At 34.5% G+C, this 15,368-nt stretch overlaps 1 pseudogene; it reads left to right on the top strand.

Annotated features, from left to right (window-relative positions):
* The first annotated feature begins 13,513 nt into the window (after positions 1-13,513).
* Positions 13,514-15,055, top strand: LOC124097759 (tripartite motif-containing protein 60-like; annotated as a pseudogene).
* The last annotated feature ends 313 nt before the right edge of the window (positions 15,056-15,368 follow it).

The raw sequence follows: 15,368 nt of genomic DNA on the forward strand, positions 1-15,368 counted from the left end.
ATTTCTCCTGAGGGAAGATCTTGTTAAGAAGAACAGAGTACGTTGGTATGTACCAAAATGATTTCTTTTCCTCTCCTCCTCCCAAAAACTTGAATGGATTTTTCACCAATATTTACTTGACAACCTAGTCAACCTCTTGATGATAAAATTCATAAAAAACATGGGAATCCCTTTATGACTAAATTCCCCAGATTTTTAAATTCTCAGAACTATTCATGCCTAGCTTCCAAAATTTTTCAGTTACAATTTATGTTTTTCTGTCCTAGCGCTAGTTCCTATGAATATTTCTGCTCTGATATGTATCATGATTCTCTATATCTCCTTTTCTTTCTGTCCCAATTTTGGGGATAGCAGTTTGCCCTGTGACCTCTCTGTCTTAATGGCCCAAGGAAAGTTGTTGATTTTTCAGTTTATTCAGATTTTTACTTGTTAGAACACAAAGTTGACTTTTAAGCTCCTTACATGTGAAATTGGAAACTGGAAGTCTTGAGTTCACTAATTTTCAAAAATAAAAAAATGGTGATAAATACTCACAAAGCAGCTTCATTTTGCTTTTCCTGGCATATTTCCCAGTCCATTCTTTTCCCACCCACTTAAGAAGAAAATGTCTTAACTTTAAAATAATTAAATTACATGTCAAGTGGCAGAAGATGCTAGTTGTTCATTGGTTGTTTCCATGGTAGTAGGACCTTAGATTTGTGACCATTTGCAATTGACATAGCATTTCCAACTTGCAGCCAGGCATGACCAATAGCATGTAAGCGGAAATGTCTTGTGGCAGTTTTTCACAGGAGGTGGTGAGGTGTGTTTCCCTTCTCCCTTGATCTCTGATCCTTTTGCTATTCTTCTCTGGAATGTGATGCTGCCATGTTGGGTCTGTAAAGTCAAAGCCTTAGAGTACAGGTCATCAAGATGTACAGAGTCTAGGTTCCTGAGAACATGGAGCATTAGCTAGTTATGAACCATTTCCTATATGTTCTATTATACAAAAATAAACTTTCCTCTTCTTTAAGCTATTGTTTTAGAAGACTTTCTGTCATTTGCTGCCAAACCAAACCTAATCTTAACTAATACAGATCTTGAGTCAGTCTTGATTTTTTTTTTTTTTTGATGCTGGGGATTGAACCCAGGGCCTTGTATGTGCCAGGAAAACACTCTACACCTGAGCTAGACCCCCAATCCTTTAAATTAGACATTTTTTCAGAAAGTCTCTGGAAGCTTGTTACTTGCCATAAATAACTAGACCCTACCAAAGATATCATATGTGGTGTTACTCCCTATTTATTAGATAAGGTAAAAAAGGGCTGGAGAAGTTTCAATTCAGATTCTACATCCAATATTCTTTGTAAGTGCCTACACGAATACACTAACAGATGGGTAACAAGATAGAATAGAGTCAATGATAGCTTGATTTTTCATGCAGTTCTGTTTTTGATCAGGATGTTAATCTCAGCTAGTTTCTTGAAACTTAATGTAGGCTCATAAAGGACAAAATCACGTGTCAGGTGTTACCTCTGCAAGGTAACTGAACTAGACAATGGACTACTTTACTATTATGCAATTTTTTATGCTCTGTATTAAATCCTTCACAAATCTTTAGAAGCCTCATCATAAAGTATATTATTTGACATTTTATTTGCCAAATTTGATGATTATTTTCCCACCCCCATTGTAGAATATAGAATGTCTTTTTCATACCTACATATGTACAACTGAGATAATAGCATAACCATGAAGAAAATTTATTGTTTATTCAATAAGGTAACGTTCACCTCTGCCTACAAGAAGATGATTTTGGAAGGAAGAGTAGATAAAGAATTTTTCTGCCTTAAAACATTCTGGAGTTTAATGAGATAATTGTATTAATACCTATAGTGTTGAAATAGCTGACTGATAATAATGTATGACTTTCAGTCTTCAAACAATCAAGCAGCTCATTCACTGACTGAAACCAGAAAAGCTTGATTGAAAAAATCTGCACATAGAAAAATCCCAGTGGCTGACTTGAGTATCCTGGCTAGCTGAATCTAAAACTGTTAGTTGCACTTTGCATTGGGTTCATGCCCCAGTGCACTCAAATTTCAGTATTATTCAGTTTCCTTGAGGAACCCAAATATGAACAAACTTCATAAACAATATTTTCCTCCATTTCCTATATGAATGTTGTAGGTTATTGCTCAATATGTCTTTCTGTAGCCTTAGATCATCAAAAGGATAATCTGTATATAAAGGAACTAGCCATGACTTCTTCTCCAACCCACTTATAAAAGAAACCTTTTGCGGGGGGGTCGCTGATAGTTTCCTCTTTCTTTCTTTCTTTCTTTCTTTCTTTCTTTTTCTTTTTTTTTTTTTTTACTGTGCATTTTATTCCTTTTTAATTGTGTGGCAAAGGGACTGAATGTTGATGACTGAAAGTTTGGATTTCTTCCCAGCATTTCTTTCGGGACCAGTCCTCAATCTCTTGGCACTACCACCCCGGCTCTGCCCTCTCCTCCTCACAGTGTGACATATACCCGTTCTTTCTCCCCCACAGAGTGAGAAGGTTGGGAGTTCTTTTAAGAATCTCTGAAAACTTAAGTATTTATAGAAAGTTTCTGGATAGACATAGATAAGGTCTAGGGAGTTTATTAAGGATAACAGAATTGTTGCTTTATTTTTTGAAATTAAATATTCTTAAATTACTTCCTTGCCATTTCATCATTAATTCGTCTCTAGCTTGAAACTTGCCTCAATAGTTGATTCTTATGCAACTTCCTTCTCCCTCTTTGACAGCATAAAGTGTTTTCTTTAAATGTATTTCCCTGGTAGAAGAATTTACATTTTAAGAAATTGAGAGTTGTAGCTTATTATTGCCTCTTTTCTTTTTCTACATCCCACTATATATTTGGGAGTCCAAATTCCTAGTGTTTTCACTTTTGTATTTCCCTGCCACTATAGCCTGACTATAGTGAAGTTTTCAAATGCAAAAGTCCTGAATGTTTTTGGATAATATTTGACCAATCAATGATTTATTTATTCACTTCTTACTGGGAGAAGGTATGCATGATAATTAGAAATCACTTGATTCATACTCGTTTGGACTCTTATAATAAAAGAGAAACAGTGGTGAATAATTAATGCATAAGACAACTGCAAAGGAAGACATTCACATCATTTAATTGAATAGATTTAATGCAGAACAAAATTTTAAACATTATCATTATCTTAAAAAGACCTTCCTATTGAGTAGTATAGCATCCTTTTTCAACATGAACTTCCACAATAGTGATGACTTTTCTTTTTTTTTTTAATTAGTTGCTCAAGACAATACAATGATCTTGACATATCATACATTTGATTCAAATAGGGTATGAATTCTCATTTTTCCACGTGTACAGATTACAGGATCACAAAAGCACAGGTAAAATAATATCATAGTTATATTTGTTTTGTTTATAAAAAAGTAAAATACCCTCTTTCATGATTCCTTAATTCTTTCCTTTCCTTTGTAGGTTCAGTTGAGTTCCACCATAAGCACATAAGCTCCAGCAATTATTTCATATCTCAACACTTTCTCCCTTTTCTGATTTTTTTTTTTTTGCACTGGGGATTAAACTCAGGGGCACTTTACCACTGAGCCACATCCCCAGGTCTTTTTACTTTTTATTTTGAGACAGGATCTCATAAGTTGCTTAAGGACTCACTAAATTGCTGAAGATGACCTCAAACTTGGATCCTCCTGCCCCAGCCTCCCAAGTTGCTTGGATTACAGGTGTGCACCATCACACTAGCTTGAACTGTTATTTTATATTTTTCTTAGATATCTTTTTTAAAAATTTTTATTGTTGGTTGTTCAAAACATTACATAGTTCTTGACATATCATATTTCACACTTTGATTCAAATGGGTTATGAACTCCCATTAGATATCTTACAATACTCATTTAAAAAAATTCTTGTATATAATTTTGTTTTTCTCTAGAAGTTTTTAAAAGTTTCTATTTTAAAAATAGAATTTTTATTTATTGACCAATACAAAACCTGCAGAATTTCATTTACTCTCAAAATCTTATCTGTGAACACAGAATAAATCTTAGATTACTCATGACTTAATTTGCTCCATGACTCTTTGCACTGAAATGTATAAACATATTTGAAGGGTCAATTTATGATAGACTCTTTGAGAAAACAAGTAGCAGTTCATTCTAATCAGTTTCTCAAAATTATAGCTATTTCCTTTAAAAGAGAGCTTGTCTTTGTAAGTGTGACATTTAATGTAGCACACTGTATTATCAAAGCAAATAGTTTTGACTTATGGGGAGGGAGGCAGTAACTAAAGTTATGCAATCAAAATATTTTGCAATGTTCTGCATTTTTCAAAAATGTTTCCATGTGCTTTTCAGAAGTAGAAATAAAACATTAATTTTATAACATTGATAAATTAATTAGTACATGCAGAGCAGTTAGAACCATGCCTAGAATTTAAATAAGACTGTTTTTTATTTTTTATTTTTTTTATTGTTGGTTGTTCAAAACATTACATAGTTCTTGATATATCATCTTTCACACTTTGCTTCAAGTGGGTTATGAACTCCCATTTTTAGCCCATATACAGATTGCAGAATCACATCAATTACACATCCATTGATTTACATATTGCCATACTAGCGACTGTCGTGTTCTGCTACCTTTCCTATCCTCTACTATCCCCCCTCCCCTCCCCTCCCCTCCCCTCTTCTCTCTCTACCCCCTCTACTGACCTTCATTTCTCCCCCTTGTATTATTTTTCCCTTTCCCCTCATTTCCTCTTGTATGTTCTTTTGTATAACCCTGAGGGTCTCCTTCCATTTCCATGCAATTTCCCTTTTCTCTCCCTTTCCCTCCCACCTCTCATCTCTGTTTAATGTTAATCTTCTTCTCATGCTCTTCGTCCCTACTCTGTTCTTAGTTACTCTCCTTATATCAAAGAAGACATTTGGCATTTGTTTTTTAGGGATTGGCTAGCTTCACTTAGCATAATCTGCTCTAGTGCCATCCATTTCCCTGCAAATTCTATGATTTTGTCATTTTTTAATGCAGAGTAATACTCCATTGTGCATAAATGCCACATTTTTTTAATCCATTCGTCTATTGAAGGGCATCTGGGTTGGTTCCACAGTCTTGCTATTGTGAATTGAGCTGCTATGAACATTGATGTAGCAGTGTCCCTGTAGCATGCTCTTTTTAGGTCTTTAGGGAATAGACCAAGAAGGGGAATAGCTGGGTCAAATGGTGGCTCCATTCCCAGCTTTCCAAGAAATCTCCATACTGCTTTCCAAATTGGCTGCACCAATTTGCAGTCCCACCAGCAATGTACAAGTGTACCCTTTTCCCCACATCCTCGCCAGGACTTGTTGTTGTTTGACTTTAATGGCTGCCAATCTTACTGGAGTGAGATGGTATCTTAGGGTGGTTTTGATTTGCATTTCTCTGACTGCTAGAGATGGTGAGCATTTTTTCATGTACTTGTTGATTGATTGTATGTCCTCCTCTGAGAAGTGTCTGTTCAGGTCCTTGGCCCATTTGTTGATTGGGTTGTTTGTTATCTTATTGTCTAATTTTTGGAGTTCTTTGTATACTCTGGATATTAGGGCTCTATCTGAAGTGTGAGGAGTAAAGATTTGTTCCCAGGATGTAGGCTCTCTATTTACCTCTCTTATTGTTTCTTTAGCTGAGAAAAAAACTTTTTAGTTTGAGTAAGTCCCATTTGTTGATTCTAGTTATTAACTTTTGTGCTATGGGTGTTCTATTGAGGAATTTGGAGCCCGACCCCACAGTATGTAGAAGGACTGTTTTTTAAAATAACAAAATTTAGGGAAAAATTCAAAGTTACTCTAATTTCTCATTGAATTTAGAATTATTACTTCAAATATTATATAAAAATTTTAAACTATATTTGAAAAAAGTTTTTATAAATTAATTTATTTATTTTTGCATTACAATTTTTTAAGGGGGAGACAGAGAGAGAGAGAGAGAGAGAGAGAGAGAGAGAGAGAGAGAGAGAGAGAATGAATCTTTTTTTGTAGATGGACACAACACAATGCCTTTATTTTTATGTGGTGCTGAGAATCGAACCTGGGTCCCGCCCGTGCTAAGCGAGCGCTCTACCGCTGAGCCACAATCCCAGCCCAACATTCCAATTCTTAATACACCATTATACCATAATTTATCATATCTCTGATTATATATAAGGTATGTTGACACCAAATTCACATCTTCATACAAAGTTTTATTTTTCTAACTACAATGTAACAAAAGCAGGGATAACTACAGTGTCTTAAACTTTTCTATAAACCATCCTTCACCAAACATATGGGATAATTCTATATTATGTGCTCAATGAATAGCTGCTTATCACCAATTAACTGTATAATTCACTTCTACTATTGAATAAATATTTATTGGAATGTGGTCAAATTTAATCTCTTTCTTTAAATTTGTTTTGCTTTCTCAAGTGTCCTGTGCAAGCTTTTGTTTAATTTCTTAGTCAAATGAAACACACATACAAAAGTAAAAAACATACATATCATTAAAAATATTAAATGATATGTATGTTATTAAATCTCTTCAGTGTCACCTTGCTCCTTCTTTTTTGATTTGATCATTAGAGTTATACATAAAAGTTATGTTCATTTTAACAAAATCATACGTGCATGGAATTTGATTTACTTTACTTCAGTCCCCTTTCCCCCACTTTCCCTACTCTCCTCCCTACTCCTACCCCATTCCTTCTATAAGCACCCTTATAATCCATTCTATAGAGGTTTGCTGCATATGTTCCCTAATTCTTTATGTCTGTATATATACATACATAGAACTCTTTTCTTGTAAAATTGGAATTATGCCATGCATAATGGTCATCTAATGTGTTTGTTCTCTTACTATATCAATATAATATAGTATATATATCCTAGTATAGGCTATATATATGTCATATATATAAGTTGATATATATGAACATATATATATATATATATATACATATATATGAACATATTTAGCCTTACTTTATTCTCATTTTTTTGTAAAAACTTATATATATATATAATTATACATTTAGAGACATGGTAAACAGCCATACATCCACTTCTCAGGTTCAGAAGAATATTACCAGAACATCAGAACCCTGTCTGCCTATTTTAAGGGCTACAGTAGTATCCTAGCTGATGTCTGTGCCTTTATTGATTTAACATTCACTCATCAATAGATATTTAAATCATTCCTAAGTTTTGCTATTACTAAACAATGCTGTAATAAGAATCCTCTATTTTGTGTTCACAGTCCTGTGTACAATATCTTGAGAATGCATTCTTAGAAGTGGGGTGACTGGGTTATAAAATGTGTACTTCTTATATTTTAATAGGAAAAAAAAAACCCAACTATCTTCCAGGGGTATATACAAATTTGTAATTTCACCAACACTGTAGTAGGTGACAAGCCCATGCCCAGAAGCTGTCCAACAGTTCTTGTTATCAGTCTTTTAAATATTTTTAATTGATTAAAAATATTTATTTTAATGTGCATTTTTTAGCTGGTGAAGTTCAGCATTATTCCATGTGTTTATTTTGTATTTACACTTTGGTGAACTGCCAATCCCATAATGTTTTCTTACTAATTTGTAGAACTCTTTATAAAATAGATGTACAAATTCTTTATCTGTTGTGAGTTGCCAAGATTTTGCTTATGATTTTAAGATTTTCTCAGGATCATTGGCTGCATGGAGGCGTCAATGCCTTGAGGTTTAGTAATGAATATTTAATAAGTAATTTTTTCACCTTCACATTTTATTGCAGTATTTTCACCTCTTAGAGCAAAGGTTATTTTAAAAATATAGATGACTAATTCTAAAATTATATTTGTCATTTTGGTTTCCGTCATGAATGTTAAGTCCTTATTTCTTTTAATTCTCATTCTAGGGACTATTACATTCTTATGAATACAGTTGTCCTTGTGAACTATTTTAGAGTTGTGAATCTAGTTTAAAGAGACAATTTATTTCTATACTAAACAAATTTTTATATAGAAGCTACCCATTCTTCAGTAAAAGTGGAATTATATTAGTTTAGAGTTAAATGTATTTTTAAAACTTTAAAACACCTTTCCTAAGATTCTCACATTTGTCTTTAATGTATCTCTCACTATTTTATTTTTCTAGAATTCTCTTGGTTAATAAAGAAACTTTGGATGTTACAGAAAGATGAGTGAAATCTTAGAAAAAAATAAATACTAGAATGAACACTTATGTATTGCTAATATAAATGAATAATCACTCACTTTAAAAAGGAAATTATGCTCAACTAATTTCTTACAACAAAACACATATACTTTTTCAAAAGTTGTTAAGTTAAAATCACAGTTTCTTTAACTTTACATTTATGAGCTATGTATCTCTGAGAAGTAAAAAAAATGTATCTCAAGGACAGCATGTCAATAGAAGACATATTGTAACTTGAATTTTAATAATTTAACATTTTCTAATTTCAGTTCTTTTTCTGTTTAGTATCTATTAGAAAAAAGAAAGAATAGCATATTTTGAGAAATAAGAAAATCTTATCTATGCTTTCTTAAGACTAAAATGCTTCACAGTAATTTCTTTTTAAATGTTTTAATACATTTAATGTGTTTTAATATATTTAACATATTAGAAAATAAATATATTACTCTATTTTTTCATTCTCAGCTAATTGTATCCTGTTTGTTGTTTAGTTCATATGCATGAAGTAACTAAATGTTGGCAAGAGCTTTTAGCTGGGCTCAGCTTTTTGTAAGCCAAAAGATTTTGAAAGAAGATGGGCATTCTTTAGCTTCCAAAATGTTGACTCTGGATTCAGCAGCCACTAAGTAATAATGGACTACCCACTGCCTGAAAGGTCAGACTTGTAGGCTGATTAGAACCTTGTGATTATGTGAAGAAAGGACCATTGGGTCATCTGATGCCAAGTTTGGGTTGGATTGTGTTCTATGACCTACTTTTCTTAGATTGGTTTGGTTTCTACGGATAAAACATGTACCGATATTCTTTGGAGACTAGCAACGGTCATCATTTAAAACTTGAAAGTTTTAATTAAGTAATATTAATGATTCTAACATTTCCAGCAATATTATTAATATGGTTACTTTGTCAAAGCTGTATGTTTTAGTCCATTTTCTGTTGTTATAACACAACGTTTGAGACTGAGTAATTTCTGGAGAATAGAGGTCTATTTGGCTCATGGTTCTGGAGACTGGAAAGTCCAGGAGCATTGCATGGGCATCTGAACAAGGCCTTCTCTTTGCATGGTAACATGGTGAGACATGGCAAGACAGAGCAAGTGTGGTAGCTCAGATCTCTCTTCCTCTTCCACTAATGCCATCATGGTGATCCTGTTCTCATGACCTCATTTAATTCTAATTACCATTCACAGGCCTTCATCTCTGAACACCAATAATATAAGAATTTGGGAATTAAATTTCCAACACACATACTCTGGGGGACATATTCAAGTTACAGCACTACATGATATAAAGGACATTATAATTTACAAAAGGCAAGGAAACAATTATTGGAAGACTTGATGTATGCAAATGTTATGTAAACTTTACTGCTACCTCTACTGGTTATATAAGTCCATCTCTCTCTCTCTCTCTCTCTCTCTCTATATATATATATATATATATATATATATAATATATATATTATATATATTTTATATATATATAAAAATATTATATATAAATATAGTAACACTTTAATTGAGATAATTAACATACATAAATTCCTTTTCTTCACATGTACCATTATGTGAGTCAGCTTCCCATTACTGAGACAAAATACCTGAGAAAAACACCTTAAAGAGGAAAATGTTATTCTGGCATTTGGTTACAGAGGTTTCTTAGTCCATGGTTGGCTTTTTACAAGGCAGAGACATCATGGCCAAAGTTTGGCATGGCAGAGAAAATTTGCTTGTCTCATGACAACCAGGAAGTAGAAAAGGGGTCCAGAAGGAAGGAACTGAGGTCAAGATATATACCCTCGCAGGGCACTCCTCCAATCACCTACTTTCTCTGACGAGGTCCCACCTCCTGTAGTTTCTACCACCTTCTATGGGTTCCATCTCCAGTAGTTTATTCAGTTATGAATCCATTATTGGATCAATCCATTGACGATATCAGAGCCTTATGATCCACTCATTTCTCAAAAGCCCCACCTCTGAACATTGATGCACTGGAGAAGAAGCCTTTAACACATGAACCTTTGGGGAACATTTCATATCCAAACTATAGCAACCATTCAGTGGTTTTTACTATATTCACAGACTTGCATGAACATCACCACTATTTAATTTCAAAATATTTTCATCAACTTAGAAAGCTCATACTATTAGCAGTCATTCACCAAAGTTAGTTCTTTGGAATTATATATGAAATGAATAAGCCTCTGGTTAGACTGGCCAAGGGAAAAAAGAGAATGTACAAATAACGAGTGCAGACTTAAGGGATGATAAGAAAATGTTATATTATTATGAGCAACTTTGTCAATAAATTTGAAAAGTTAGATGAAATCTACAAATTCCAAGTAAAACATAATTTTGTAAAAGTAAGGAAATAGTAAAAAGAAAAATTTGATGAATCTTATACCTATGACAGAAAATAAACCTATTTTCAAAATATTTTTCACAAAGAAAAATCCAGGTTCAGTTAACTTTACCAGTGAATTCTGTCAAAAATTTAAGGAAGAGGTAAAGCTAATCTAATTCAAACTCTTTCAAGAATAAGAAAGTAAGCGATTTATTTTGTGAACCCAGCCTATATAAATTTGCCTTTATACAAATCACACCTCACGTAAGTGGCTATATCCCCATGTCAGAGGCATGACTTGGTGAGCCAAGTCTAAATTAGGTTTCGGCTCCCACTTGCCCTTGTCCGTTAGGCACACTTAAGCAGTAAACATCCTGTACAACTATATATAGCAGCCCTGCCTTTATCTTTCCCCTTTCCCCACCTATATCCAAGCTCAACAAAGTCACAAATACCACCAAGTCTATCTCCAAAATATATCTTGAAATTACTCATCTCTTCTCCACTCCTTCTACCTTGGCCCAAGCAACCACCATCTGTCACCTTGAGAATTCCAACACCCTCCTAGCTTGTCACTCCATTGCCATTCCTGCTCCTCTGCAAACATTCTCCCCATAGCAGATGAAGCCATAACCTCAAAGCAAATCCAATAACACCAATTTCCTGCTTAAATTCTTCATTGATTTTTCCATTCCACTTAGGGTGAAAAAACAAAACAAAAAAACAAACAAAATCCAACTCTTTACTATGAGTCTTAAAGCCCTGCATGATGATCCTGTCTGTGCCTAGCCTCATTTTGTGCCACTTATCTCTTTGCCCACTCTGCTCTAGCCACACTAATCTTATTTTAGTTTAATTAATATGCTAAATGTCTTTCCTGCCTCAGGCTTTTGCCCAATCTTGTTCCTCTTTCTGGAATAATAATAATGTTGTAATAATGATGACTAATATTTATTATGCTCATTCTATGTGCCATGCACTGTCCTAAGTACTTCACAAAATTAGCACACATAATCCTCAGAGCAATTGTAAGAATAGGTGGTGTTGCTCTCCACATGCTTCAGATGGGGAAACAAAGGCTCGGAGAGAGAAAATCAGTCACCCAAAGACCCACAACTTAGTGAAACCAGGATGGGCTGCTCCTTTTTTTAATTATTAGTTGTTCAAAACATTACAAAGCTCTTGACATATCATATTTCATACATTTGATTCAAGTGGGTTATGAACTCCCATTTTCACCCCGTATACATGATCTTTGTACAGCAGCCTCATGTCCTCCAGGTCTCAGCATGTGGGTAGTGCCTTTGGGGCATCTTTCCTGTTTACTGTATCAGGTGGGTCCCACTGTTAGTCACTACCTCAGTTCCTCATCTTCATATGCACTGCAACTTACTCTTATTGTTTTTATCTCCCCAGTCCTGTCTCTTTAATTAGAACATAAGCTTCATGAGGGCAGGAACTTAGTATATAAGCCAACTACTTCATATATGCCAACTACTTCAAAGTACAAAATGATGAAACACAACACCTTCTCATCATCTATACATGCTTTGTTCACAATAACCACTCAGTAAATTTTTACTGAATTTATACAATACTTCTTTCTTATTTAGATACTCACCTATGTAAAAATAAATGTTTTACCATTGGATTTTAAAAACTAGTGAAATTATTCCTCAGTGAACTTAATGGATTTTACTAGAAATATCCTAGCTCTGGTTGACTTACTATTAAGAATATAAACCAGACAGACAGGAAGGAATGTGTCTAGCTGTGACTTCAAGATAAGCTAATAAAGTTCTTCTCAAAAGAAGTCATAGTTGAGTTGTTTTCTGATTCTGAGCTATAGTCAGTGACCAGTAGTAATCATTATTTTATTTCAATTAGAGATTTGGTTAGGAAATAAATACTCAGTATTTTCTTGTTGATTGAAAGAGTTGATTTATCCTGATATTCAGTTAGGTTTCTTTTTTGTTTGTTTGTTTTATTTTATAATCTAATGTGTTATATATGACAGCAGAATGCATTACAGTTCATATTACACACTGGAAACTAACTGGAAAATTGAAAAAAAGGAAATTTATTGAAAGGATATCTAGATTTATAAAACCTACAGAGAGAGACTTGGAAGGCTTGGAAATGGGCAGAACCCAAAGTCACCAGAGCCCAAAAGCAATAAGCTGCTCCACAGCTACTGCTTCATTATGATATAGCCACATCCGGGTGCCACCCCATTGCTATCACTGTCCCCTGTCCTTGTGTTGCTCATAACATACAAAATCCCACCAGAAAGCATCTAATTAATTTAGCTGGTGTTCTAGGCTGTCCAAGTCTTAATTCTCACACTAAGACTACATGCAGTTAATTTCCCAAAAGGAAAATGCCTAAATGGATGTTGGGAAGCCAAAAACAAGAATGTTTTTTGCTTAGGGGAAAGTGAAACCTGTATTTTCACCTTTTCTTATTTCCAAATTGTGTCAGCAGGATAGATTTGATCCAACCATAGAGGTCAAACATTCAAGGAACTTTACTTTTCCTCTTGCCAAACACTCTTATTTTGACTCAGGCATGAGAAAAAAAATAAAAGTGTATATAACTGGAGGGTGCTACACGGCCTCAGGCCTGAGCCACTGTTCTACCTGCTGCAGGTCATTAGTTGTCCTCATGATTGGCTCTAGTGGTATTCTTTAGGTCTCTGCATTGTAAAGAAATGATTGGTCCAGTAGGTCTACAGCTGCTGAGCTCATCTGTGATATAGCTATAGCTTTAAATTCTTCTTATCTTTTGCATTGAAGTGCAGAGGACGAAACAAGACTTCAGGGACAGTCACTAACATGCCAGGCCAGTGAACCTTACACTTTATACTGAGACCTGAGCTCTAGGGAGGCAGGCTTGCCAAGGGAGTGTTTTCTTTACGCACCCGCTTTACTCATAGCTCAATGGAGTTTGTGACCACCCTGGCAGACCTCCAAGGGGAGTGTAGTTGTCCCCATCTGTCTGGATGACTTGAAAGACCCAATGACCATTAACTGTGGGCACAGCTTCTGTTTCCACTGCCTCAGTATGTCCTGGAAGGATCTAAATGATGCCATCCCCTGCCCTGGCTGCTGATTTTGCCTTCCACAAAGGAACTTCAGGAGGAACCCTCAGCTCTGTAATTTGACTGAAATTGCTAAGCTACTTCATATTAGAAAGAGCAAGAGGAAGAGGCAGGAAGAAAATTCTGTACATGAAAAACACAATCAATTTCTGACCCGTTTCTGTGTGAAGGACCTGCAGGTTTTATGTACCCAATGCAGTTTCTCTATTGAACATTGGAGGCACTACATTTGCCCCATTAAGAAATGCCTTTTACCACAGAAAGATTCCAGAAAAATTCAAGCCCTTGAAGAAAAAGGAATGAGCTGAAAAAGTAATAATTCTGCAAGGCAACAAATCCCTGGAGCTGAGAAAGAAGGTAGGATATAGGAAAGAAGAAATAAATTCTGAATTTCAGCATATTGGACTGTTTTTACAGAATGAGCAAGAAAGTCTGCTTAAGAAGATACAAGATGAAGAGTTGGACATTTTTAAAAATATTTATTTATTTTTGTTTTTTTAGGTGGACACAATATCTTTGTTTATTTTTATGTGGTGCTGAGGATCAAACCCAGTGCCTCGCGCATGCCAGGCCAGCACGCTACCACTTGAGCAACATCCCTAGCCCCAAGAGTTGGACATTTTAACAAAACTTAATGAAAACCTTGTAACTTTTCCATATTGTATTTCCACATTAAAACATTTACTGAAGGAAATACAGGGCAAATATGTATGTCAGACCTGGCATTACTGACGTGAGTTAAGAGTATATCCCAAAGATATCAAAACCTAAAATACCATGAACTCTCTTCATTAAAGAAACGTGATTTTAGACTTTCTCCATAGTATTCTGGCTTGGACAGAATTATATAGCAATTTCAGACAGATGTGACTTTAGATCTTGACACAGTGTGTCCTCAGCTTATTGTCTCAGAGGATAGAAAAACTGTTCAAAATGGAAGAAGAAAACAAAATGTTGGTTATAACCCAAGGAGATTTGATCTCTGCTCTGCTATCCTGGGTTCTAAGATATTTAATTCTGATAGACATTACTGGAAGGTAGAAGGAGGGCGTAGAAAACCTCAGTGGACATTGGGTGTATGTTAAGACATCTCCCTAGGAACTAGAGAAATTGGTTGTCATTTCTGGAAGGTTTCTGGGAAATTGGTCTATATATATCGAGAGTGGTTATTATGTGTTTGGTCTTAAGATAACCCATCTTCTGCCAGTAGTAAGACCCAATAAGATTGGCATTTTTTTTTTACTTTGAATTGGGTGAGGTTTCCTTTCATAATGGAAATGATTGGTCTCTTCTTAGTACTTTCAGTGATTCTTTTAGCAAAACCATTTTGCCTCATTTCTATGTTATAACAGATTCTGAACCTCTTAAAGTCTTTCAGTAGATGATGAAAGATAAAGAACCTGGTAAATTATTCTGTTTTAGAGATAACTTAAGCCAGTAAATTTGAACTCATTATTTCCAGAATCTTTTTTAGTTTTATTTCTGAAAATCAGAATAGATTTTCTCCCTTATTTTTAGCAACTATAAAAAGTGACAGTAGTACCATTTAATGAATATTATGTGTATCAGTTGTTAAGTGCTTTGAATTCTAATTTTAAATATTTGAGAATTATTATTCTACATGTCCAAAAAAATATTTTGTTTTAAAATTGCCAAAAAAGTACATATTGTCATTGAAGAATGAAATACATGAT

Source organism: Marmota monax, unplaced genomic scaffold, assembly GCF_021218885.2.
Source record: "Marmota monax isolate L192 unplaced genomic scaffold, Marmota_monax_Labrador192_F-V1.1 WCK01_AAM20220418_F8-fsc00244, whole genome shotgun sequence".
In the NCBI taxonomy this organism is placed as follows: domain Eukaryota; kingdom Metazoa; phylum Chordata; class Mammalia; order Rodentia; family Sciuridae; genus Marmota; species Marmota monax.